We start from the raw sequence: 27,026 nt of genomic DNA, 5'->3' as shown, positions 1-27,026 counted from the left end.
TACAGACACCAAGTGGAATAACTCGCTGGTCCATGTACGGTGCGTAAGACTGTTCATTCTGGCTGTATCACTGCTTCTGCTTCAGCTTCCGCATTCATACAATGGGGATGATACAGGCAGAGGCAGCTCCACTGCTGCCCAGTGAGCGGCGGGGCAGAGGCTCTATCCTGGCAGCCTGCACCCTCTCTGCTTGGCCTCCTTCTTTCCAAGTCTGCTGCCACACGTCTATCCCTTGCAGGCGGCTCTCTTGAGATTGCCTAATGGGCCCTATGGTCCTTTTGGTTTTTAGGGTTATGTCACTTTTCATTTCATGGAGGAAAGGGGCAGTATCAATAACCCACAAGGCAAAGAGAAGCCACTGGGATTTTGTTAGCTATTCCCAGACACCTGTTCCAAATGTTCTCTAGAGACAGCAGCTCAAAGCCCAGGGGAGGTGGGGGTGGGGGGCAGGAGGAACAGATTTTTTCTTCCTTTTCTTCATTTTAGCAGCTTTTTTTATTCATTTGTTTTATTTTATTTATTTATTTATTTATTTATTTATTGAGACGGAGTCTCGCCCTGTCACCCAGGAGTCTCGCCCTGTTGCCCAGGCTGGAATACAATGGTGCGATCTTGGCTCACTGCAATTTCCACCTCCCAGGTTCAAGCGATTCTCCTGCCTCAGCCTCCCATTCTCCTGCCTCAGGCTCCCAAGTAGCAGGGATTACAGGCGTGTGCCACCACACTCGCCTAATTATTATTATTTTTTGTATCTTTAGTAGAGATGGGGTTTTACCATGTTGGCCAGGCTGGTCTTGAACTCCTGACCTGGTGATCCGCCTGCCTCGGCCTCCCAAAGTGCTGGGATTACAGGCGTGAACCACCATGCCCGGCCTTAGTAGCTTTGAGAGCGTTTACACAACACACAATTCACCCACTAAAAGTGTACACTCAACAGCTTTTGGTAAATTCACGGAATTGTGCAGCCTTCACTGTAGTCAATCACAGAACATTTTCATCATCTCGAAAGTGTCCATGAGGCCAGGCGCAGTGGCTCACACCTGTAATCCCAGCACTTTGGGAGGCCAAGGCGGGCAGATCACCTGAGGTCAGGAGTTTGAGACCAGCCTGACCAACATGGTGAAACCCTGTCTCTACTAAAAAAATACAAAATTAGCTGGGCATGGTGGTGCATCCCTGTAATCCCAGCTACTCAGGAGGCTGAGGCAGGAGAATTGCTTGAACTCAGGAGGTGGAGGTTGCAGTGAGCTGAGACTGCACCACTGCACTCCAGCCTGGGTGACAGAACGAGACTCTCTTTCAAAAAAAAAAGGGCCGGGCGCGGTGGCTCAAGCCTGTAATCCCAGAACTTTGGGAGGCCGAGACAGGCGGATCACGAAGTCAGGAGATCGAGACCATCCTGGCTAACACGGTGAAACCCTGTCTCTACTAAAGAAAAATACAAAAAGCTAGCCAGGCGAGGTGGCGGGCGCCTGTATTCCCAGCTACTTCGGAGGAGGCTGAGGCAGGAGAATGGCGTAAACCTGGGAGGCGGAGCTTGCAGTGAGCTGAGATCCGGCCACTGCACTCCAGCCTGGGCGACAGAGCGAGACTCCGTCTCAAAAAATTAAAAAAAAAAAAGGATCCATGAGCAATTTACTTCTTCTGGATATTTTTAATTTTTGTGTTTTTGTTTTTTGAGACAGAGTCTCACTCTGTTGTCTAGGCTGGAGTGCAACGGCATGATCATGGCTCACTGCAGCCTCAACCTCTTGGGCTCAAAGGATCCTCCTGCGTCAGCCTCCCAAGTAGCCAGGACTATAGGTGCACACCACCATGCCTGCCTAATTTTTAAATTATTTGTAGAGATGGGGGTCTTGCTATGTTGCCCAGGCTGGTCTCAAACTCCTGAGCTCAAGCGACCCTCCCACCTCAGCCTCCCAAAGTACTGGGATAACAGGCATGAACCACTGCACCCAGCCTTTTTCTGGCTATTTAATTTCAATGGGATCATATAGTATGTGGATCAAAAGTATACATCTTTTGTGTCTGGCTTTTCTTATTTTTATTTTTGAGATGGAGTCTCGCTCTGTTGCCCAGGCTGGAGTGCAGTGGCACGATATTGACTCACCAAAACCTCCGCCTCTTGGCTTCAAGCGATTCTCCTGCCTCGACCTCCCCAGTAACTGGGATTACAGGCATGTGCCACCATGCCCAACTAATTTTGTATTTTTAGTAGAGACAGGGTTTCACCATGTTGGCCAGGCTGGTCTTGAACTCCTGACCTTGTGATCCGCCCGCGTTGGCCTCCCAAAGTGCTGGAATTACAGGAGTGAGCCACCGTGCCCAGGTGTATCTGGTTTCTTTCACGGAGCGTAAGTCTCCAAGGCTCATCCGAGTTGCAGTGTGTATGAGGACTGCATTCTCTTTACAGCTAAGCAATGTTCTACAGTGTGGTTACCACGCATTGTGTCCGTGCACTCATCAGGCAAGGGACCAGCCCGTGTTCTCTGAGCTGGGCTGACTTGGGCTCTGAAATGTGAAGTCACTTGCTCTCCAGGAGGCATGTGAAGAAGTTGCTTCACCCTTTTGAAGTCTGCCCAGCAGCCCTAACTGCTAGACTGGGCTCCCCAGTTGCTGGTCTCATCAGGATAGCAATGGAGAGTTCACTCTTTCCGAGAAGGATGTTTTATGTGTTTACAGGCATTCTGTAATTATGTTTATTATTTACGGTCAGTTTTAGGGACATAAAATTGCCACTGTATTGTTGGGAGTAAATTTTATTTCCGTGGTTTTAACACACACACAGAAATAATAATCATATTAGTAGCTGAATATTGTCATAATTCTGTAAGATACAAATTTTACTGCAATAACAACTATAAAATACCAAGAACCCACTGCAGCAGGATTATTAGGAATAAATGTTACTGCTGCTTCCAAAACACAAACGATCACTCCATTGGCGGCTGCAAAGAGACCTCACGCTGGTGAGTGTAAAGGCGCTGTGCGAGCTACTCTAAAACCCACAATACTCGACAACCTCGATGATTGCGAATCCATTTTATGTCACCAATGAAGACACAAATAAAATGAATGATGCCCTTTGTAGTTAAATTTTTCCAATGTAGACACAAATAAAATGAATGATGGCCTTTGTAGTTAAATTTTCAATCATCTTGCCGGCAAGAACTTTTTACTGCTGCAATTGTAAAACTATAAAATGCAAAAAGAAGCCATTTCAGCCCCAGGAAAGACGAAATGATAAAAACGCAGCTTTCTCTGTGAGATATGTATGGTTGGGGCAGGAAAATCGTTCTTATAGATGTACATTTGGAGGGCCGGGCGCGGTGGCTCATGCCTGTAATCCTAGCATTTTTGAAGGCCGAGGCAGGTGGATCACCTGAGAGGTCAGGAGTTTGAGACCAGCCCAGCCAACATGGTGAAACCTCGTCTCTACTAAAAGTACAAAAATTAGCCGGGTATGGTGGTGCACAGGAGCTACTCAGGAGGCTGAGGCAGGAGAATTGTTTGAACCCAAGAGACAGAGGTTGCTGTGAGCTGGGATTGCACCACCGCAATCCAGTCTGGGTGATAAGAGTGAAACTCCGGCTCAAAAAAAAAAAAAAAAAAAGATCTGAATTTGGAAGAGGCTGGGACTAGGATTGCCAGATAAAATACAGGATGCTCAGTTAAATTTGAATTTCAGAGAAACAACAAATACCATTTCTTTTTTTTTTTGAGGCACAGTCTCACTCCGTCACTCAGGCTGGAGTGCAGCGACACCACCTTGGCTCACTGCAACCTCCACCTCCTGGGTTCAAACGATTCTTGTGCCTCAGCCCTCCGGTAGCTGGGATTACAGGTGCTCGCCACCATGTGCAGCTAATTTTTATATTAGTAGAGATGGGTTTTTGCCATGTTGCCCAGGCTGGTCTCGAACTCCTGACCTCAAGTGATCCACCCACCCCGGCCTCCGAAAGTGCTGGGATTACAGGCGTGAGCTCCCACACCCAGCCAAATACATTTTTTAGAGTATCTCGCTTATATTGCATGGGATATACTAATGCTAAAAATGTATTTGTTGGGCTGGGTGCAGGGGCTCACACCTGTAATCCTAACACGTTGGGAGACTGAGGCGGGTGGATCACAAGGTCAGGAGTTCAAGACCAGCCTGGCCAGCATAGTGAAATCCCATCTCTACTAAAAATACAAAAATTTGCTGAGTATGGTGGCACGTGCCTGTAATCCCAACTACTTGGGAGGCTGAGGTAGGAGAATTCCTTGAACCCAGGAGACGGAGGCTGCAGTGAGCCAAGACCGCGCCATCGCACTACAGCCTGGCAACAGAGCAAGACTCTGTCTCAAAAAAAAAAAAAAATTATATATATATATATATATATATATATATATATATATATATATATATATTTGTTGTTTCTCTGAAATTCAAATTTAACTAGGTGTCTTGGTTTTGTGTTTGTTTGCTTGTTTGTTTCACTAAATTTGGCCACCTTAGGCTGACCTGAAGAACAAGGATGGACCTCCAAGCCCATCAGTGAACACTTTTTTTTTTTTTTTTTTGAGACGGAGTCTCACTCTGTCGCCAGGCTGGAGTACAGCGGCGCAGTGAGCGGTCCTTTTTTTCTCTTTGAGACAGGGTCTCACTCGCTCTGTCACCCAGGCTACAGTACAGTGGTGCAGTCATGGTTCACTGCCATGTCAACCTCCTGGGTTCGGCTGGGCGCGGTGGCTCAAGCCTGTAATCCCAGCACTTTGGGAGGCCGAGATGGGCGGATCACGAGGTCAGGAGATCGAGACCATCCTGGCTAACACCGTGAAACCCCGTCTCTACTAAAAAATACAAAAAACTAGCCGGGCGAGGTGGCAGGCGCCTGTAGTCCCAGCTACTTGGGAGGCTGAGGCAGGAGAATGGCGTGAACCCGGGAGGCGGAGCTTGCAGTGAGCTGAGATCCGGCCACTGCACTCCAGCCTGGGCGACAGAGCGAGACTCCGTCTCAAAAAAACAAAACAAAACAAAACAAAAAAACAAATCTTCTGGGTTCACGTGACCCGCTCACCTCAGCCTCCCAAGTAGCTGGGACTACAGTTGTGCACCACCACGCCCAGCCACAAGTAAACTCTTACAGTGAAGAATGGCTGGGATTTATTCGGAGGCTTAGAGCTGGCCAGGCAGGGCACTGTTGGTCTCAGGTGGCTGAATTTGTCCCTAAGGCTTTAGGTGAGGTTCCGGCGGGGGGCTCATCTTGCAGAAGGCCTGGCTTCCCAACCAGCGCCCCAGGTACCCAAGAGTGAAAATCAGCCTCAAGTCTTAAGGAGCCAGGGCTTGTTAATTGGAGTAAAAACTGCATGATCCAGTTTTGATCGCCCACTTACTCAGGAGGCCTAGTAGCAAATGGCTTTCAGCTGCTGCCAAAAAAAAAGTAAATCCACCTTCAAAGAAGAGTAGCTTTGCCCCTTCCTCCCCCACCAGAAAACCAATAAGAACAGGAGGCAGTGAGGAGAGGCGAACTCCAGGGAACCCCTGGAATAGGCTCAACCCCCAGCGGGGCCTCCACGAGTGAACACCTCTGTACCCATGATTGTTCCATAAACCTCTAGGCCCCATCACAGCCCCACCTTGTGGTTTCGCTGAGTTTGGATGGTGGGTTTTGGGGGATTGCCCTGAAGGAAAACAACACAGCCGCCCGCCCCCGCAGTCTGCAGAGTACGTGGAGATGCCCTGCCCTGCTCCATCCCCACTCCCAGCCTCCCCACCACAGGTACCCATGCACCAAAACACAGACAGTTTCTCCTTAATGCAAATTAGATGGAAATATAACAGCATTCCCAAAATATACTGTTGGGGCTCAGAAAATATGGCACCTTGACGAGAAGGGGCCCCAAGGTCTCTCTGACGTTCCCCCAGCCCCGCCTCTCTCCAAAGCACAGGATGAGGCTGTTCTCAGACTTTCCTTAACTACCTAGAAACCAGACCTGCCAAGGGGAACACAATGGCCTTCCCTGAAACGTTATTAACCGGAGAAGATGAAAACTCACATCACAAAGGAAGAGGCTGAAATGAAACCCCACGCCTAGAGCCCAGAGGAACTTCCTCCCAAACCATTGTCTGTTCTTCAGTCCCATTCAACTCCCAAAGAGAATTATTCACTAACCATTGTCCGAACAAGGGGCCTCTTCATTTCATTTTCTCCAAAGAATCACTGACTACGCCTCAAAGAGGTGGTTTCTCCACCACCTCTTCCCCCACGAAGAAGGATGTGACAGGTTCTGGACCCCTCTGGGTTACTGGGTAATCACTGCCCGGGGACTCCTGCGCTGTGCAGTTAGAGTATATTTTGTGAGCCTTTTCTGTTATGAATCTGCCTTTTGTCCGCTGATTTTTCAGCTAAGCTTCAGAGGGCAAAGGGAAGCTTTCTCTTCCTAACCCAGAATCCGACCACTTCTCAGCCCTTCCACTGCCACCCCCGGCCGCAGTCCCCGGCATCTCCTGCCCAGGGGACTTAGTTCCACTCTGTGCTGTCTGCTCCCACCACAACCTCCCCACCTGGGTGACGCTGCAGGGCCCCCTCCCACTACATGGCCCCTGAACAGACCATACTCTTCCCAAGGTCCAGAGCTCCCTGTGCCTGGCTCCAGCCTCCTTACGGTTTCTGAAACACACACCGGTGCGTCCTCGCTCTCCCTGACTTGTCACCTGTATTTTTCTCTCCCTGATGGGCTGGAGCCCTGCAAGGTAGGCATTTTCATCTGCTGGGATATCTGCAGCCCCTGGAACACCCCTGGCTTATAATAGACACCGAGCTTTGCTGAATAAGTGAATGAACGGAAGACTGAAGGAGCAAGCTTGCTTTTACACAGCCATCTCTCAGAGCACACATGCGTCTATCTGCACGGGTCTGTCGTGTTGGGTTCTAGGGCGGGGAGGAGTGCCACTAACTTGCTTCACTCATTCGCCTGGTGTTGGTGTGCCCCTCCCTTTGACTATAGCTTACCTGACTTGCACCTTCTTCCTCACTGCCCCAAGGCCTGACCTGGAGTCCGGCCTGCCATAGGCACCCCTGCATTCCTGCTGATGACCAGAGGGCTTCAGTAGTCTCACCTGGAGAGAGTGACCGGTTGTGGCTGGGCCTCATTTGCATGTGCTTTGCATATGCTTTGCATAACCACCTACAAGCCACATTGAGCAGAGAAGGTGGGGTGCAGAGAGGACTGGCCCTGGGGCCCCCTGAGAGCTGACCTCTGCAGATGTTCTGGGGGTTGGGGCTCCTTGGGGACCAGCTCCACCTGGTGCCAGTCTCCCCAGGCCAGGTTGGGGATGCAGCTCTGGGCACAGTGAGGGTGGAGGTAGAGGCTTCCCTCCCCAGACACGGCTTCTCCCTTCCTTTCCCTGGGAAAGGGGAGGCTGCCCTGCAAGCCCCAGGAACCTGCCCCAAGACCCTCCGAAGTTCAGGCCCTGCCTCCCTGCACTGAAAAGGCTGGGGTTGGGGAGCAAGTATCACCCACGCCTCAGAGTGAGCCCTAGATCTGAGGAGAGACAAGATGGGGAGAAGGGGAAGGGTGTGAGCTCAGAGGGCAGCCCTGCCCACTGTGCCATGTCGCAGCTTTCAGAAGTGGCTGAGAGGAGATGAGATGCCCCACTCCCCAGAGTGGGTCACAGAACTCGGGGTAAGTTTCTGGTCTGCCCACCTGGGAGATGCCCCTAGGGAGAGGCCTCCCCAGTGGCACCCACCACCCCAGGGCAGGTGGGGAGCAGCGTCCCCTACCCCACGAGCCCAGCCGGCCCGGCCACCCTGCTGGGCCACATGGTGCCACAGGTCAGCAGGGGTCTTCAGGCCATGTGAGGAAGGTGTCTGGGCTGGTGGCCAGGCTGGGTGGGAGGAGTGGGGACAGGTGGAGCGGGGCGGGCGATTGGGCAACCCCAACCCCTCAGCGGGCTGCACCATCCCTGGCTGGAGCCGCCACTGGCCTCGGCTTCCCTTCTCAGCAACTGCGACCTCAAGCAGCTGCTGCACCTGTCGGGTGTGGGCGAGCGCGGCTCTTCTTTCCCTGCCAGGGGAGGAGTCAGCCCAGGAGTCAACTGTGAGGTGAGGTCGGGGAGGGGACTAAGGAGCTGAGAACAGGAGACACCGGAGAGGACAGGCTGTCTTCAGGCACAGCTGGCACCTGGGGGAAGCCGCCTCCTCCCACCCACCCCCACCCCGCCCCCGGCTTGTTACTGGAAACGAGGAGAGCCTCCCAGGTCCCAGCAGAGCTGCTGCTGGTAAGTCCCTTCCCCAGCGGCCCCTCCACCCCTCACAGGCCCAGCTGTGCCAGCCCCAGCCTGGGCCCCACTCCCGGCTTCTGCTTTAGGTGGTCTCCTGTGGCCTGAGGCCCTGGGGGTGGGCAGGGGTAGGTACCCATGCCCAGAGGCTCTGCACCTGTCTCCAGGCCTCCCTGCTGCCTGGGCTTTGTGGTGGGAGTAGGGGGTGCAGGTGAGGGGAGTCCTCTGCAATCAACCCTGGTTTATAGGAACTGGGGCCCCAATGCCCAGACTCATGGGCCTCCAGGGGAGCAGGTGGGAGGCCCTGCCCCAGCTCACCTCCCTGTGAGCATGGATCTGAGGTCACACACACCTGGCTGGAAGTGACTTATCCTGTGAACCTCAGTGTCCTTACCTGTAAAAGGCAACAAATCCCTCTTCCTCCAAGCGGCTGAGAAAGGTAGAGAAAACAGCATAAGAGCAGCTGGTCCCAGGCCCGTAAGCACCGGCCTGGACCCCTCGGGCGGGATCCCCTCGTACCATCTCCGCCCACGATCCAAGGAGACCATTTCAGAGAGGTTAAACAACATGCCGGGCTCAGGGCACGGGGCAGGCTTTAGCTTAGCCACAGCCAGCTGGCTGGTGAGCAGGCGCGGGGTGGCCGTGAGCCTGGAGAGTGAGAGCAACTTCTTTCTACCCCCTCCCAGAAGGAAAAAACCTACATTTTTAGGTACCACAGCAACCTTTTTGGGCAACAGGCTTCCCTTTTTTTTTTGAGACAGAGTCTTGCTCTGTCACCCAGGCTGGAGTGCAGTGGCATGATCTCGGCTCACTGCAGCCTCCACCTCCCAGGTTCAAGTGATTCTCCTGCCTCAGCCTCCCAAGTAGCTGGGACTACAGGCAGCTGCCACCACGCCCAGCTAATGTTTTGTATTTTTAGTAGAGATGGGGTTTTACCATGTTGGCCAGGCTGGTCTGGAACTCCTGACCTCAGATGATCTGCCCGCCTTGGCCTCCCAAAATGCTGGGATTACAGGTGTGAGCCACCATGCCCAGCCCTCTTTAAAAAAAAAAAAACTTTTAAGTTCACGGGTACAAGTGCAGGTTTGTTATATAGGTAAACCCGTGACATTGGGGTTTGTTGTACAGATTATTTCACCACCTGGGTACTAAGTCTAGTACCCATTAGTTATTTTTTCTGATCCTCTTCATCTTCCCAGCTTCCACCCTCTGATAGGCTCCCATGTCGGCTGGTCTCCTCTATGCAGGTTCTTAGCAATATCAACTGAGACCAGGTGCAGTGGCTCACGCCTGTAATCCCAGCACTTTGGGAGGCCGAGGCGGGAGGATTACCTGAGGTCAGGAGTTCAAGACCAGCCTGGCCAACATGGCAAACCCCCCTCTCAACCAGAAATACAAAAATTAGCCGGGCGTGGTGGCACCTGTAATCCCAGCTACTCAGGAGGCTGAGGCAAGAGAATTGCTTGAATCTGGGAGGTGGAGGTTGCAGTGAGCCAATATTGTGCCACTGCACTCCAGCCTGGGTGACAGAGGGAGACTCTGTCTCAAAAAAAAAAAAAAGATAACTAACCCTGATGGAATGCAAGGGGAAAGCTCTGCCCTTGCCCATCAATCCTGGCAGGTGCTCCATCCTCCCACTTGGGGACCCAGGTGGCAGCCGGCAGAGAGAGCTCAGAAACTCTACGTCAAGATGGCAAAGCAGCCTCTGTCTGGGTACCCTAAGGGAGTAGGGCTGCGTAGATTGGGTGCACCCGCCCTGGGCTGTTACGGAAGGAGAAATAAACTTCTTCTCCACGAGCCACAGCTGCTATTGTTGGCTACTGTGCCGCAGCTGCTAAGCCTACCTTAACTAGTGCCAGTTACAAGAAACAGAAACTCATCTCAAACCAGCTTAAGTCAAATGGAGACTGAAATGCAAATTAAAACCACAAGAAGACACCACTTAATACCCATTAGGATGGCTACTATTTTTTAAAAAAACAACAGAAAATAACAAGTGTTGGTGAAGATGTGGAGAAATTGGAATCCTGTGCATTCCACTTTTTTTTTTTTTTTTTGAGGCGGAGTCTCACTATCGCCTAGGCTGGAGTGCAGTGGCGCTATCTCAGCTCACCACAACCTCCACCTCCCGGATTCAAACGATTCTCGTGCCTCAGCCTCCCAAGTAGCTGGAATTACAGGCACGCACCACCAAGCCCGACTAATTTTTATATTTTTAGTAGAGACAGGGTTTCACCATGTTGGCCAGGCTGGTCTCAAATTCCTGACCTCAAGTGATCCACCAGCCTCGGCCTCCCAAAGTGCCGGGATTACAGGCGTGAGTCACGGCACTTGGCCCTGTGCACTCAATTTTGGTGGGAATGTAAAATGGTAGAGTTGCTGTGGAAAAGTGTGGTGAGATCCCCAAAAAGTGAAACATAGAATTAGCGTATAACCCAGCACTTCCACTCCTGTGTCTATCCCCAAAAGAATTAAAAGCAGGGACTCAGAGAGATATATGTTCACCCACGTTCATAGCAGCATTATTCATTTGCAATAGCCAAAAGATAGAAGCAACCCTAGTGTCCACGGACGCATGAATGGATAAACTGTGGTCCATCCATACGGTGGAATATTATTCAGCCTTTAAAAAGGAAGGAAATCCTATCACATGGATGAAGCTTGAAGACATCACACTGAGTGAAATCAGCCAGTCACACAAAGACACATATCGTGTGATTCCACTCACGTGAGATCGTTAGATTTGTAGAGACAGAAAATAGAATGGAGGTTGCCAGGGGCTGGGGTTCAGGGAAATGGGGAGCTAGTGTTAATGGGACAGTTTCAGTTTGGGAAGATTAGAATGTTCGGGAGCTGGAGAGTGATTGTGTAACAGTGGTAATTAATGCCACTGAATTATACACTAGAAAATGGTTAAAATGGTAAATTTTGTTATGTGTGTATATATTTATATATATATATCTTTATATACATAAATTATTTATTTTACAGATGGGCAAAATTAGTTTAAAAAATACACTTTACCAAGGAAAAAAAAACAGGTTAGACAAACATGGGAAAATAATAATTTTCCCATGTGGAATCTGGGTGATGTTCTGTGGGGATTCATTATGCCCTTCTGCCTATTTTTATTTATTTATTTATTTATTTTTTGAGATGGAGTCTCGCTCTGTCGCCCAGGCTGGAGTGCAGTGGCACAATCTCAGGTCACTGCAATCTCCGCCTCCCCGGTTCATGCCATTCTCCTGCTTCAGCCTCCCGAGTAACTGGGACTACAGGCGCCTGCCACCACGCCCGGCTAATTTTTAAAAAAATTTTTTAGTAGAGATGGGGTTTCACTGCATTAGCCAGGATGGTCTCAATCTCCTGATCTCGTGATCCACCGGCCTCTGCCTCCCAATGTGCTGGGATTACAGGTGTGAGCCACCACGCCTGGCCCCTTCTGCCTATTTTTAAAAAATATTTTCATAGGCTGGGCACAGTGGCTCAGGCCTGTAATCCCAGCACTTTAGGAGGCCGAGGTGGGCAGATCACCTGAGGTCAGGAGTTTGAGACCAGCTTGGCCAACATGGCAAAACCCCATATCTACTAAAAATACAAAAATTAGCTGGGTGTGATGGCAGAAGCCTGTAGTCCCAGCTACTCAGGGGGGCTGAAGCAAGAGAACTGCTTGAACTGGAGAGGTGGAGGTTGCAGCAAGCTGAGATCACACCACTGCACTTCAGCCAGCCTGGGTGACAGAACAAGACTTGGTCTCAAAAAAAAATTTTTTTTTTTCATAATAAAAACTAAAAACAAGGGGAGAATGGAATGATCAGTCCTGCTTCTTCACTCCCTTGTAGTAGAATTATGCATTCATATCCTTGATGTGGGCATGGCTATGGGACTTGATCAGCGCAATGTCAGGGCATATGGAGTGAGTAGACTTGAACTGTGCTTGCACAATGAACTTGCTCTCTTGCGCTGCTGAAGTCATCCTGGAAGGAACACGCCTCAGGTAGCCTGCTGGGCCGAGGTTGATAAGAAACATGTGAAGCAAACCTGGACCCAACTCACAGCCCAGATGCTAATTCGAGCCTGGATCTGGTGAACCCCAACAGACCCACAGAGATGTGAGCAAAAAAACAAATGCTTATTGTAGAATGCCACCAGGATTGTGGGGCTGCTTGTTACACAGCCTGATTATGGCAATCACTAACTGATACAGGGAGTTTCTCATGAAACCCAAGAGAAGCCACTAGTCAGTATTGTGACTGACAGTGGCACTCTGGTTAACCCAGGTAGAAAAGGAATTGAGTGAGTGTAATCGTTAGCACAGAATGGCCTGCATAGGGTATCGAGGCTGGATACTCACTGTGTGCTGTGACACACTGCTGTCTGGCTCTGCCACAATTCTTAGGAACAATCCTGAATTAATCTTTTTTTTTTTTTTTTTTTTTTTTTTTTTTTTGAGAGTCTTGCTGTATCACCCAGGCTGAAGTGCAGTGACGTGATCTTGGCTCATTGCAACCTCCGCCTCCTGGGTTCAAGTGATTTTCCTGTCTCGGCCTCCCGAGTAGCTGGGATTATAGGTGCACACCACCACACCTGACTAATTTTTGCATTTTCAGTAGAGACAGGGTTTCACCATGTTGGCCAGGCTGGTCTCTCAAACTCCTGGCCTCAAGTGATCCACCCGCCTCGGCCTCCCAAAATGCTGGGGTTACAGGCGTGAGCCACCACACCTGCCCCTAAATTACTCTTGAACTTGGCATCTCATCTTCAACATTAAACATTCAGGTGGAAGCATTTAATGTGATCACTTTGGTCCCATTCCCAGGAGTCAGTTTTCAGAGCCTGGGAAAGAGAGCAGGGACTCCCAGGACCCTACCTCCAACGTAGAAAGGGTATTTGACACCAGGCAACCAAAAGGGCAAATGTCTACCACTGGCAGGAATGCAGGAGGGGCTGAAGACAGGGCTGAGCTCTCAGCAGGAGTCCGGGGCCTGCTCCTACCTCCTGCTGTTCCCCCATGTCCCATCTGTTTTGAACTCAGAGTTTTGGACAAGAGCCTCCTCCTGCTGTCTGAAGGGCACCAGTGTGGCTGCCCACTGCTCCCAGGTTCCACGTGCCTAGCTTCAGCCACCTGGAGGGAGACTGGTTCCTCTTCCTCATTCCAGTTCTGATTTCTGGAGCCAAGCAAAAGCCATTTGGAGAAATATCCCTTGGCTTCCACTGTCTCCAGGCAAAGGGTAGGAAGGAGCGGTTCCCAGAGGCTGAGAAGAGGACTCAGATGAGGCCACCGGTGTCTGCAGCCATATGGAGTCTGGCAGATGCAGGCGGTGACATGGGGAGTTGTCGACATCCCAGCTAAGTCAGCTGAGAACAGAAAGCCAGTGAGACAGACAACCCCAACTCACAGGGCGGCTGGGGGGCTGGGGCGAGGCATGGCGAGTACACCTGACTGATCCCAGCACAACTCACAGGGCGGCTGGAGGGTTACCCAGCCCAATTCTAGGACAGCTGGAGGGCTGGGGAAAGGCATGCCGACCAATCCCAGCCCTGGACAGACAGGCATGGAGAGGGCTGTGAGGGAGGCAGACAGAGGAACACCCACGCCTCCAACTGCACTGTCGCTCACCCCCATGTTCTACAGGTGCCTCCTACTGTGGGCTCCACAGAGGCAGAGGATGAGGGAGCCCACTGACACGCCCCTGTCAGGCAGCCTCCCTGAGCGAGCAGGAGCAGGTCACGGGTGAGTGTGGAAGGATGACAGCCCAGGCATCCTAGGCCCCCGGGGCAAGGGCGAGTTCCCTGTACTTCCTGACCTCTGCCTCATTTGCAGATACACATGCTCCTGTCAGGAGATACCTGGAGTCATCTCAACTCCTGTCCTCCATTCCCCAGGTCACAAGTCACCAGGTTCCATTCCCCTTCCCCTCCACATATCTCAGAGCTGTCACAGACTCTCCATGCCCCATTTCAGGGGTCTCGGCCCAGGTCTTGTCATGCCTTATCTGGACCAAGAGCAATGGTCTCCAACCAGCTCCACCCAGGTACCCCCTGCCCCGCCCATGTCCCCCACGGTTGCACCATGCCTGCTTGCACCTGCCCTCTCTCTTCACTGGTGCTCCAGCAGCTGCAGAGGCAGGGCTGAACCCTAGGCCTGCTCTCAGGGCCCCACCTCCTGCTCATCCTCCATGTGGCCCAAGCCCTCTATGGCTGTTTGCCTCTTGCCCACATCTTCCATGTTGACGTTGCCTGGGACTGGAGGATGTATCAGCATATGGGTCCTCGGGCCAGGTTAAAAACGGTGTGTGAGGCCGGGTGTGGCGGCTCATGCCTATAATCCCAGCACTTTGGGAGGCTGAGGTGGGTGGATCACCTAAGGTCAGGAGCTTAAGACCAGCTTGGCCAACATGGTGAAACCCCATCTCTACTAAAAATACAAAAATTAACCAGGTGTGGTGTCACATGCCTATAATCCCAGCTACTCGGGAGGCTAAGGCAGGAGAATCGCTTGAGCCTGGGAGGTGGAGGTTGCAGTGAACCAAGATCGTACCATTGCAGTCCAGCCTGGGCCACTGAGAGAGAATCTGTCTCAAAAAACAAACAAACCCGATGCGTGAGTTCAGCTTTGCCACTCAGCTTCTTCATTTCCTTCATTCACTCATTCATTCAATCAACAAAGCTTTATCTGTGCCAGATTCTGCCCTGAGGCTCTGCAGACCCAGCTGCAGAACAAGCCCACCCTCTACCTTCACAGGGTCTACAGGAGTCAGTGCATGCAGTGTGCTTAGCACAGGGCCTGCTGGAGGAATGTTTACTACTATTATTAATGACTGATAGCCGGGGCTAGTGATCCAGCATTTCCTGCCAAGAGCCCCAGCCCTCCTCGGCCTCACCAGGGACATTGACAGGTCTGACCCCCTGCAGCCTACAGGCAAGAATGCTTTTGTCTTTTCCTGTTACTTCCTAGTTCCGGAAAAGGGACTGGGGTTCAGGCGGTGGGGTGGGCTGGACTGAAGGAGCCCAGGACCACAGTCTATCCTGCAAGGGAACTGCTCCCAAGACTGAGCCACACCCACCCCCACTCCCGGAGGGGACCCCATCTTGCCTCTTAGAAGATAGAGGGAGCAGAGTTGAGGCTAAGGGGTGCTGCCCCCTCATACCAGAAATCAGGACAGAACCACGGCAGGGTGCCAAGTTGGGGCTCAGCCCCCACACTTCCTCCTGAGCAGGAGAGAGCGGGTCCTAGGCAAAGGCCGAGCCCCTGGTCTTGCTGAGCTGCCACGGGTGTGAATTAAATGTCTGGTACGGCCCCAGCCGGCAAGCGGGCCCCACGCAGGCTTCCATCCTCCCTTTATCATCTGCAGCAAAGCGTTTACAGTCAATAAGCTGGCTAATTAATTCTCTTCAAAGACCTCTCAATTATTCATCCTGGGCTACAGAGAGAACAATTAGAGCATCTCCTCGCTCGCTCTTGCTACAGAGTGAGGCTGGGCCTGGGCCACGGAGCCCCCTGGGCCCCTGCAGCCTGGGGTGTCCCCAGGGGCCCCTCCCCCCGGCAGAGGCAGCAGGACAGAACCTTCTAGGGGGGGATCCTCTTCCCCAAGCTTGGAAGCAGCTCAGATCATTATCCCCACTGCTCAGGGGGAGGACACGGAGACCCTGAGCAGGCAGCGACTTCTGGAGTTCAACAGCCCCCTAGGGCAGACCCGTGGATGCAGAGCCGGGCTCCAGGTGCCGGCAGCAGGGCCACAGGGACCTGGGGCTGAGCCCTCTCTGCCTCCAGGAAAAAGGTTTGTGCTGGGAGGGGAGGGGAGGAAGAGGGGAGCAGCTAACAGGGTAGCAGCTGCAGCCAAGCTGGGAAGGGTCTCGTGTCCCAGCGACTGCAGCAGGGGTCACTCTAGAAGGGGTGAAGTCCCAGAGCAGCCCTCAGGTTCCAAGAGGAGCTGCACTGTGGGCCCCAGCTAGGACTCCTCTATGCCAAGGGGGCCCCTAGGTCAGAGCTAGCTTCACTGCTCCGCTCCAACTTCCTGGAGTTGCTCAAGTCACTCACTGGGGCCTTCAAGGACAGGGCAGCTGGTTGTGCCCCCGGTCCACCCTCTCCTCTCCAGCCTGGGGCCCGCATTGCCAGCTCTCGTTCCTGTCTCCCCCAAACAACAGACACCAGCATGCGCAGAGTTAACTCCCCGAGGCTCCAAGACCGCGCAGAGTGGGGGGTGGGGGGCCGGGCGTGCCTGTCGGGAAGTATGGATTTCTGCAGTGGTTTTACTGGAAAAGCTGTAGCTGAAGGTGGGAGGGGGTCACCATGGCAACTTCTGGCTGTGGGAACAGGTTGGCTAGTGGGAACCCATTGTTCCAGGGGCCCAAGGGGGCCCAGCAGGCCCTGAGGGACCCCACATTTGCCTCCCGGGGTCTTCACCCACTCCGAGAGCTACCGAGACCCTCCTCAATCTGGAATTACCAACCTCCCCGCCTCCCTTCCTGTCCTCCCTCCTGTAACATCTCCCCAGGGCTGGGCCCCTCACTCAGCCGCCCCGCCCCCCCACTGAAGTGCCCCTTGCACCCAAGCTGTTAATCGAAGCACCAATTACCCGGCGGAGGCCCAGGAGCTCCAGGGAATCTCCCTCTTGGAAGAGCTTTTCATGTGGAGCGAGCCTGGCTTCAAAGCCTGGGGTGAATTCAGGGGATGCGATAATTGAAGCTCCCGACCCCAACACAACCCACCAGAGGGAGCCCGGGATTCCGGCGGCGGGCGGGGTGGGCAAGAGCTCACCCCAACCCCACCCCAATAGGGAAGATTCCAAACAAAGCAACAAATTCTAGGAAGTTCTCCCCACCCCACCACAAACCTGCACAGCCCTCCCTGCAAGGGAAATCAGGGTGAGGGGAGGCGGCCCGGAAGGGACAGGGGGCTCCCAGGTGCCCCTCCAAATCCCAATGCCCCCCTGCCTGCTCTCTGCCCAGGAAGGCTCCTTGGTAGCTGGGATCAGCCCTGCCCAGCATCCCATGCCAGTGCAAGTGCGCTGCACTAAACCTCCCATGGCGACCCTCTGCGACGCCTTGCTGAAGCCCTCGCAGCTGACTCAGCCCTGGCCCCGAGCGCCTACTGGGTGCAGGGTGCACGGGATCGGCGATCAGGCCAAGGGAACACGGGGCACATGAAAGCAGACACGGCTGGCTCCTAGGCCCTCCAGGCTCAGGTTCCTCCCTGGTCCTGCAGGGCTCCGGGCTGGCCTTGGAGCCTTCCTGCAAACCAGGGAGGCACAGAGTGGGGGGCTGGGAGGGCCCCGGAGGATGTGTGTGTGTGTGGCCCGAAGGCACTTCCAGGAATCTCCAGTGGCACTGCCCAAAAGGCCCTGGCCAAGCAGGGATGGCTGCGGGGGAGTGAGGGGGGACGGCGGCAGGGGGTGGGGTGAGGAGAGCCACGCCCCCTGCTTTTGTTCCTTTCTCTTGGGATGCTGTCCCAAAAGCCCACCCGCCCACCCCCCACCTGGGCCCCTCCCTGCTGTGCTGGAGGTCCTCAGATCAGTGACTCCTCTCACTCTGGTTTCCTCTTCTCAATATGGGCCAGATAAGCCCACTTCCAGGGGGTGGTGGGCGCCGAAGGAGATCAGGTGATACACGGGAAGTTAATAGGTGACGGATTCCAAGGTCACGCTGGTTCCTCCTTCACCCCCACCAGAAAAGGGCAGTGGCCCTTCTTAAGTCCTGGGTTGCTGCTGAGAGATGTGGCTCCCTACCCTCCCTCCAGTCCACCAGAGTCCTGTGGGGCACGGGGGACATCAGCACAGGCCAGACCCCACAAAGTTGCGGAAGGCCTGCCCAGGCCAAACACCCGGGTGCGATTTTGCAGCGTTGGGCAGGGCCTGAAAGAGTTAACCTGACTGTCCTTAACCAGGGTCTTTCCTTCCTCTGGGTCGTCCAGCTGATTTGGGGGACACCCCAACTTCCGGGGCCTCCCTGTGCTCCCATAATATCCCTGCCCCGGCCCCACACCCGCTGCCTGCACACTCGATCTGCCGAATCCCGATAAAACATTTGGAGTAGATAAGTACTGCATATAAATAATTAAGACCACATGCAGATTCGCCAACAAAAGAAAAGTTTCAAACCCCTATTCCGGGAACAGCTGCCCGTGTGGGGCCCGGCAGGGCTGTGGAGGCCCACCCCACAGACTCTGTCTTCTGGAAGGACCAGCCAGGGGCTCCTCCCCAAGCCAGTGCCTCCCCCAGCACCAGGGGGCCTGGCTTCCAGAGTGGGCAGGGGGAGTGTGGCAGAGGCACTGAGCCCAGGGTAGGATGGGGAACGCCAGCACCACTGCGGGGTGGCCCTCACGTACCCACAGAGCCCAAATCCCTAGGCAGGGTCCCCTAACCCCAACACCAGGCAGGTTCTAGCCACCCTGTCGGTGCCCAATAAGCCATTTACTGAATAAAGATTGAACCCAAAACTCCAGGTTCCCGGGGAGTGTGACTCCTGAGCTCTGGCTGAGGGCAGCCGAGCTGGAGGAACTGCCAGAGGGAGTAGCTGTCCCCCATGCCCTTCTCCTCTGCGGGACAGGTTGGCGCAGGCTCGCCCTGGACTAAAGGAAGGCTTGTCCTGCCATGCCCCTGCTCAAGGACCTGCCAGGGCTCCCTATGGATGTTAGTATCTGATCCCATCCCTCTGCCTGGCTTTCAAGGCCCTCCTGGGGCTCATCCCTCTAGGTTCACTTCTCACCTTCAGAAGCAATTCCCTCTCCACCCCCTGCTGTTTCCTCAGCCACGTTTCTCCAGTTATTTCCTGAATGCCCATGATGCCCTAAGCCCCCTGCTAGGGATCCCGAGAATGAAAGACTCAGGTCTTTCCCTCCGGGAGCCTGAAACCCAGTGAGGGACACTGGCCAGTGACCGATGACAAAGGCAACTGTGAGATAAGACAGGTTCCAAGGAAAAAGGGAGAAGAGGGTGTGTGTCTTGGCAGAGGGGTAGGGCTATCACGCAAGGCTTCCTGGAGGAAGAGAGAGGCTGAAAAACAACTGGAATTCTTCCAAGTGCAGAAGAGGAGGAGGCTGGGCAATGCCTGGCGGCCCAACAGCACTGCCCCCGGCTGACTCCACACACACCTGGGGTACACACAGCCAGGGTGGGTCCTAGAGGGAGGCAGAGACCTTAGCAGTGCAGGTTCCAATCCTGGTTTTACTGCTCACCAGCAAGGTTCTCTTCCTCCCTAATCTGTTTCCTCCCCAGCAAAATGGGATCATGGTCCCAGCAGTTCATTCGAGATCCTCTCCCCTTGGCAGGAGATGCAGGACACTGACGCCAGCACCCAGCATGGGCTGGCAAACCTAATCAGTGCCCATGCATTAGGTGTGCCATCCACTGACTGGTGAATGGATTGAGGACCTTGGAGTTATCTTCCTGAATCTTCCCTCCTTGGTGGCAACTCACCTCCGCTCACCAAGGGGTCCAGGAAGGCACCTGACTCTCAGGACTGCTGCGTCTTGTTCGTGTCAGTCACCTACCTGACCAGGAATGCATGGCAGCACACAGCACCTCTGCTCCTGCCCAGGGCCCTGGCAGGAGTGTGACAAATACTTCTTGTGGAATTATGTTCTCCAGCGATGACGCTCTGCCCAGGGATCCCAGGGCAGCTCGGCAAGTGGGTGTGCCTCAGCAGGTGCCCAGTTGTCTTTCTGTTCCCAGGAAGGGGCTCTTGGGTTCCTAATCAGAGGGCCCATGGCCGGGAGCAGTGGCTCATGCCTGTAATCCCAGCACCTTGGGAGGCCGAGGAGGGCAGATCACCTGAGGTCAGGAGTTCGAGACCAGCCTGGCCAACATAAAGAAACCCCGTCTCTACTGAAAATACAAAATTAGCCAGGCGTGGTGGTGTGTGGCTGTAATTCCAGCTGCTTGGGAGGCTGAGGCAGGAGAATCACTTGCACCTGGGAGGTGGGGGCTGCAGTGAGCCCAGATTGCATCATTGCACTCCAGCCTGGGCAACAAGAGCGAAACTCTGTCTCAGAAAACAAAACAAAACAAAACAAAACAGAGGGCCCAGCAGGGTCTTGTCTCTGCTTCCAGTGAGGGCAAGTGCTCACCAGAGAGAGGCCCGAGCCCCATGTGTGCCCACGTCACCTCTCGGTCTTCAGGCCCGCCCTTGCTACTCATTAAACTAGGCCTTTCTGCTGCAGCCGGTCCTGCAGGTCCCCGAATGTGGGACCTTCCTTCATCCTGCCATCCTTGACCTTGGGATCAGCAAGTGGGTGGCCAAGGACAGAAATTATAAGACCTAGAGCCAGATGCGGTGGCATGTGGTGGCACACGCCTACAGTCCCAGCTGCCCTAGAGGCTGAAGCGGGAGGATCTCTTGAGCCCAGGAGTTCGAGGATGCAGTGAGCTTTAGCCTGGGTTACAAAGCAAGACTCCATCTCTAAAATAAATAAATAAATAAAAAGTAATTAAAGAAATAATAAGACCTAGGAGAAAGTGACCTTCAAATCTTCACACTATTGTGATCATGCACCCTTACCCGTACAAATGATATATGCATAGTTATTTTTAGATTACAAGTTTCCATGACTGTATGAATACATTACTTGCATTATAAAACATTCACGAAAGATAGGCATTTAAAAAGAATGAGATTGGCCGGGCGCAGTGGCTCAAGCCTGTAATCCCAGCACTTTGGGAGGCCAAGACGGGCGGATCACGAGGTCAGGAGATCGAGACCATCCTGGCTAACACGATGAAACCCCATCTCTACTAAAAAATACAAAAAACTAGCCGGGCGAGGTGGCGGGCGCCTGTAGTCTCAGCTACTTGGGAGGCTGAGGCAGGAGAATGGCATAAACCCGGGAGGCGGAGCTTGCAGTGAGCTGAGATCCGGCCACCGCACTCCAGCCCGGGCGACAGAGCGAGACTCTGTCTCAAAAAAAAAAAAAAAAAAAAAAAAAAAAGAATGAGATTTGGACGCTAAGTATAACATTCTCCTCCCCGCCCCAGGCGGTCATCCTTTATACCCATTCTAGAGGCCGATGTCAGCAGGACAGCCCTCCCCTCCCCCAGCTAGGATGGAGCCCCTCCCCTCTGATCCATCCCCCGGCCACAAGTTCCAACCTTCCTTCCTCCCAAAGACCCCCTCGAAAACTCTGCCACTATGAAGACCACACTTTTCCTCTTTTCCTGATCCCAGCTGTTATTTTCTTTTTCTTTTTTTGAGACAGAGTCTCGCTCTCTCGTCCAGGCTAGAGTGCAGTGGCGTGATCTCAGCTCACTGCAACCTCCACCTTCCAGGTTCAAGTGATTCTCCTGCCTCAGCCATCTGAGTAGCTGAGATTACAGGTATCTGCCACCATGCCTGGCTAATTTTTGTATTTTTAGGAGAGACAGGGTTTCACCATGTTGGCCAGGCTGGTCTCGAACTCCTGACCTCAAGTGATCCGCCCGCCTCGGCCTCCCAAAGTGCTGGAATTACAGGTGTGAGCCACCGTGCCTGGTCTGTCTCAGCTGTTCTATCATCAGCTGGGGAGCCATGCCTGGGGTGCCCAGGGCTCCTCTCACAAGGGCCATCTCTCATCCACTGCAGGGCCACCCTGGGACAGAAATTCATCTTGCTTATGGCACAGGGACAGAAGCAGACTGGCTGAGGACAAGGTAACAGAAGGGCTAGGGTTTTTAGAAGACAAAGCTTCCTTCACGGATGCAGAAGGAGAATGCTGTTTCGCTGCGCTGGGCCACCTGGGTTTGAATCCCACCTCTGGGATACGTGACTGACTGCAGGGCCCACAGCAGGTGTCGGCACACAGAGCCCTTACTGCAGATACTGCTCAACAAGGCAGGATCTGCCTGGCCCTGGCTTCGGGCCCTCGGCGGGGATTGGGCAGCCGCTCTTGCCCATGCCCTGGGGGCTCCGAGATGCCAGTACTTCTCTGGGTAGTTGGGGAACCCACCCAGGGTGGAGGACGTGGGCAAGCCCAGGGATTCCACATCTCCAGGGCAGCAGACCCCACAGTCTCCAGGGATCTTGTCCATGCCCAAACTCGCCTTCCCTGTCCTTCCCCACAAGAGCCCTGGCCCTGGTGGCTGCAGGAGTGGGAGGAGGGGATGTGGGGGAGCCTGGGGAAGGCTGCCCTCCATGACGCTCTGCCAAGCCAGGAGGGGCGAAGGAGTCACGCGGTCCCCATGCTGGACCCTGGAGTCTAGGGAGCAGCGCCTGAAGCCGGCTCAGCCTTGGGTCCCCTGCCCCTGTGGAGCTGGCCCTACCCCAGATGGCCACCGTGCCTGATGCCCGGCATCTGACCCTGTGTCCTCCCTGCCGAGGGGCCAGAACAGAGGCCCCGGGAACAGGCAAGGCGCAGTGCACGGAGCTGACCCCGTGCCTCGGTCCAGGCCTAGTAACAGGAAGTAAGAGGCCAATGCCGGTAAACGAGATCCGAAAGATTAGAGGCCTCGCTGCCACCCTAAGTTAGAGGACAAGTTCCCGGAAGGAGGAGGAAGCTGCCGCAGTAAATAACGCCAGACCCCAGCACGCGCCCCAGCTGTCAGCAGCCCTTGTGGCCGCAGGCTGGTGGGCCCGGGAGGGAGCAGGTGGGGGCAGAAGGCCAAGGGGGTGCCCTGGTCTCAGCCCGAGCTGGGGACACCTGGAAGGCAGTAGAGCGGTTCCCGAGGGTTCCCCCAGCCTAATCCCCAAGTCCCCATTCCCCTATCCACACACACCACAGCTTGCAACTGTATCTAAAGACAGAAGCAGGGCCGGGTGCAGTGGTTCATGCCTATAATCCCAGCACCTTGGGAGGCCAAGGCGGGTGGATCACCTGAGATCAGGAGTTCAAGACCAGCCTGGCCAACATGGTGAAATCCCCTCTCTATTAAATACAAAAATTAGCTGTGTATGGTGGCCAGTGGCTGTAATCTCAGCTACTGGGGAGGCTGAGGCAGAGAGTCGCTTGAACCTAGGAGGTGGAGGTTTCGGAGAGCCGAGATCGCACCACTGCACTCTAGCCTAGGAGACAGAGCATGACTCCATCTCAAAAAAAAAAGAAAGAAAGGAAGGAAGGAAGGAAGGAAGGAAGGAAGGAAGGAAGGAAGGAAGGAAGGAAGGAAGGAAGGAAGGGAGAGAGAGAGAAAGAGAAGGAAGGAAGGAAGAAGGGAGGGAGGGGGGAGAGAGAGAGAGAAGAGAAAGAAAGAAAGAAAGAAAGAAAGAAAGAAAGAAAGAAAGAAAGAAAGAAAGAAAGAAAGAAAGAAAGAGAAAGAAAGAAAGAAAGAAAGAGAAAGGAAGGAAAGAAAGAAAGAAAGAAAGAAAGAAAGAAAGAAAGAAAGAAAGAAAGAAAGAAAGAAAGAAAGAGAGAAAGAGAGAGAAGAGAGAGGAAGGAAGGAAGGAAGGAAGGAAGGAAGGAAGGAAGGAAGGGAGGGAGGGAGGGAGGAGGAGGGAGGAGGGAGGGAAAGAAAGAAAGAAAGCTAGCCAGCTGCAGTGGCTCATGCCTGTAATCTCAGCACTTTGGGAGGCCGAGTTGGGAGAACTGCTTTAGGACAAGAGTTTGAGACCAGCTGGGCAACATAGCAAGACCTCATGTCTGCAAATAAAATAAATTAGCCAGGTATGGTGGTATGTCCCTGCTACTCTGGAAGCTGAGACCAGAGGACTGCTTGAGCCCAGGAGGTTGAGGCTATAGTGAGCTATGATCATACCACTGCACTCCAACCTGAGCAAGAGAGTCAGACCCTGTCTCAAACAACAACAACAAAAAAAGACAAACCACAGCACGGGGGAAATTTTTTTTTTTTTTCCTCAGACAGAGTCTTGCTCTGTCACCCAGGCTGGAGTGCAGTAGCTCGATCTCAGCTCACTGCAGCCTCCACCTCCTGGGTTCAAGCGATTCTCCTGCCTCAGCCTCCCCAGTAGCTGGGATTACAGGCATGTGCCACCACACCTGGCTCATTTCTGTATTGTGAGTACAGAGGGGGTTTCGCCATTTGCCATGTTGGCCAGGCTGGTTTCGAACTCCTGACATCCAGTGATCCCCCTGCCTTGGCCTCCCAAAGTGCTGGATTATTGGCGAGAGCCACCGCGGCTGGACTGGGGGAATTTTTTTTTTTTTTTTTTTTTTTTGAGATGGAGTCTCGCATTGTTTTCCCGGGCTGGAGTGCAATGGCGCGATCTCGGCTCACTGCAACCTCTGCCCCCTGGGTTCATGCAATTCTCCTGCCTCAGTCTCCCGTGTAGCTGGGATTACAGGCACCCACCACCACACCCAGATAGTCTTTTGTATTTTTGGTAGGTATGGGGTTTCACTATGTTGGCCAGACTGGTGTTGAACTCCTGATCTCGTGATCTGCCTGCCTTGGCCTCTCAAAGTGCTGGGATTGAAGGCATGAGCCCACCGCACCTAGGCTGGGGTGAAATCTTTGCAACACTTGAAATCCCTGAACCCACAGGGATCAGTATGCTTGCACATACAAACCAGCCTGACCAGTCAATGAGAAAAGACCAGAACAGGCTTTCACAAAGAGGAATTCAAACGGCTAAAACATAAGACAAGGTGCTCTCCTTTAGCAGTTATCAGAAAGAGCAGGGCCCGGTTTCGGTGGCTCATGCCTATAATCCCAGCACCTTGGGAGGCTGAGGCGGGTGGATTGCTTGAGCCCAGGAGTTCAGCCTGTAATGAGCTATGATTGCACCACTGCACTGCAGCTGGGTGACAGAGCAAGACTCAGTTTCTTAAAAAAAAGAAAAAAAAGAAAATAAAAGAGGCAGGGAACAGTGGCTCATGCCTGTAATACCACTGCGGGAGGCTGAGGCAGGCAGATCACCTGAGGTCAAGAGTTCAAGACCAGCCTGGCCAACATGGTGAATCCCCCATCTCTACTAAAATACAAAAATTAAGCTGGGTGGTGGTGGTGGGCACCTGTAATCCCCGCTACTCGGGAGGCTGAGGCAGGAGAATCGCTTGAACCCAGGAGACAGAGGTTGCAGTGAGCTGAGATCGCGTCACTGCACTCCAGCCTGGGTGACAGAGTGAGATTCCATCAAAAAAAAAAAAAAAAAAGATCAGATTAAAATTGCCAGAAGATATCACCACATACCACAAGAACGGCTAGATGAAGCAGTCTGATAACACTAGCGTCACCGAGATGGACAAGTGTGGGAAAGTGGGGAGGAGAGCATTCCCAGCACTTTGGGAAAGGATTTGGCCCACCTCGTAAAGCTGCAGATGAGGGACCCCAGAATCAGCAGCCCCTCCACGAGGCGCCTGCCCTCCCGAAGCAGGCTCCTGGACCCCAGCAGACAGAAATCAGAACGCCCACCAGCGCCACCGTACATGGCCAGTCTGGAAACACAACCCCAAATGTTCCTAAACGGGTAGAATGGAGAAAATAAACTATGCTCTAGGGACCCAGTGGAAAGCACCTGGCAGCAGAGAATAAACGACAGCCACAGCACAGGTGACTCTGGCAAACACAATACCGGTCCTGACGAAGCCAGACATAAAAGGAGACACCCTGATTCGACTTCTGTAAAGTTCACGCACAGGCCACACTCAACACTCAACTGCTATTAAGGGATACATCCATGGTGGCAAAATCATAAAGAAAAGCAAGTCCTGGCCATTAAAGTCAAGCCAGGCCAGGCCTGGTGGCTCACGCCTGTAATCCCAGAGGTTTGGGAGGATCGCTTAAGTCCAGGAGTTCAAAAGCAGCCTGGGCAACATAGCTAGACTCCGTCTCTAAAGAAACAAACAAACAAACAACAAAAAATATATACATATATGGAGAGAGAGAGGGAGAGGAGACAGAGAGAGAGAGAGAGAAAGAAAAGAAAGAAAAATGTCAGGGCAGCAGTAACTTCTGCAGAGGGAGGGGATGTACATAGGAAGGAAACTTCTGGAATCCTGGCCATGGTCTATTTCTTTTGTGTGTGTGTGTGTGCGTTTGTGTGTGTGTGTGTGTGTGTGTGTGTGTGTGAGATACGGAGTCTTGCTCTGTCACCCAGGTGGAGTGCAATGGCACGATCTTAACTCACTGCAACCTCTGCCTCCTGAGTTCAAGTGATTCTCCTGCCTTAGCCTCCTGAATAGCTGAGATTCCAAGCGCCCACCACCATGCCTGGGTAATTTTTTGTATTTTTGGTAGGGACGGGGTTTCACCATGTTGGCCAGGCTGGTCTCGAACTCCTGACCTCAGGTGATCTGCCCGCTTTGGCCTCCCAAAGTGCTGGGATTACAGGCATGAGCCACCACACTCAGCCATGGACTATTTCTTGATCTGAGTCGCTACGGCATGGGAGTTTATTTTATATGTATTTATTTGTAACACTACAAATATGCTTCATGCACATTTCTGTATGAGTGGTAAATTTCTTAATTTTTTTTTTTTTTTGAGACGGAGTCTCACTCTTTCGCCCAAGCTGGAGTGCAGTGGCACTATCTCGGCTCACTGCAAGCTCCGCCTCCCAGGTTCACGCCATTCTCCTGCCTCAGCCTCCCAAGTAGCTGGGACTACAGGCGCCTGCCACCGCGCCCGGCTAATTTTTTGTATTTTTAGTACAGATGGGGTTTCACCGTGCTGGCCAGGATGGTCTCGATCTCCTGACCTCGTGATCCACCCGCCTCAGCCTCCCAAAGTGCTGGGATTACAAGTGTGAGCCACCACGCCCGGCCAAATTTCTTAAGTTTTTAAACAAGCAAGTGTATTTGAACACCCACTGTGTTGGGCACTGGGGATGGGCCATGCCCAGCTCCCGCCCAGCCTACGATGAGCTGATGGAGTGCGGGTGAACATCCTGTGGCTGCCCATTG

The 27,026-nt window shown here is 53.2% G+C and overlaps 1 pseudogene; it reads left to right on the top strand.

Moving 5' to 3' along the window:
* Positions 1-9,953: 9,953 nt before the first annotated feature.
* LOC139359307 (uncharacterized) lies at positions 9,954-14,718 on the top strand (annotated as a pseudogene).
* The last annotated feature ends 12,308 nt before the right edge of the window (positions 14,719-27,026 follow it).

Source organism: Macaca nemestrina, chromosome 17 (assembly GCF_043159975.1).
Source record: "Macaca nemestrina isolate mMacNem1 chromosome 17, mMacNem.hap1, whole genome shotgun sequence".
NCBI lineage: Eukaryota > Metazoa > Chordata > Mammalia > Primates > Cercopithecidae > Macaca > Macaca nemestrina.
Note: the sequence above shows the minus strand (reverse complement) of the source record. Positions and strands in the feature narration are given on the sequence as shown.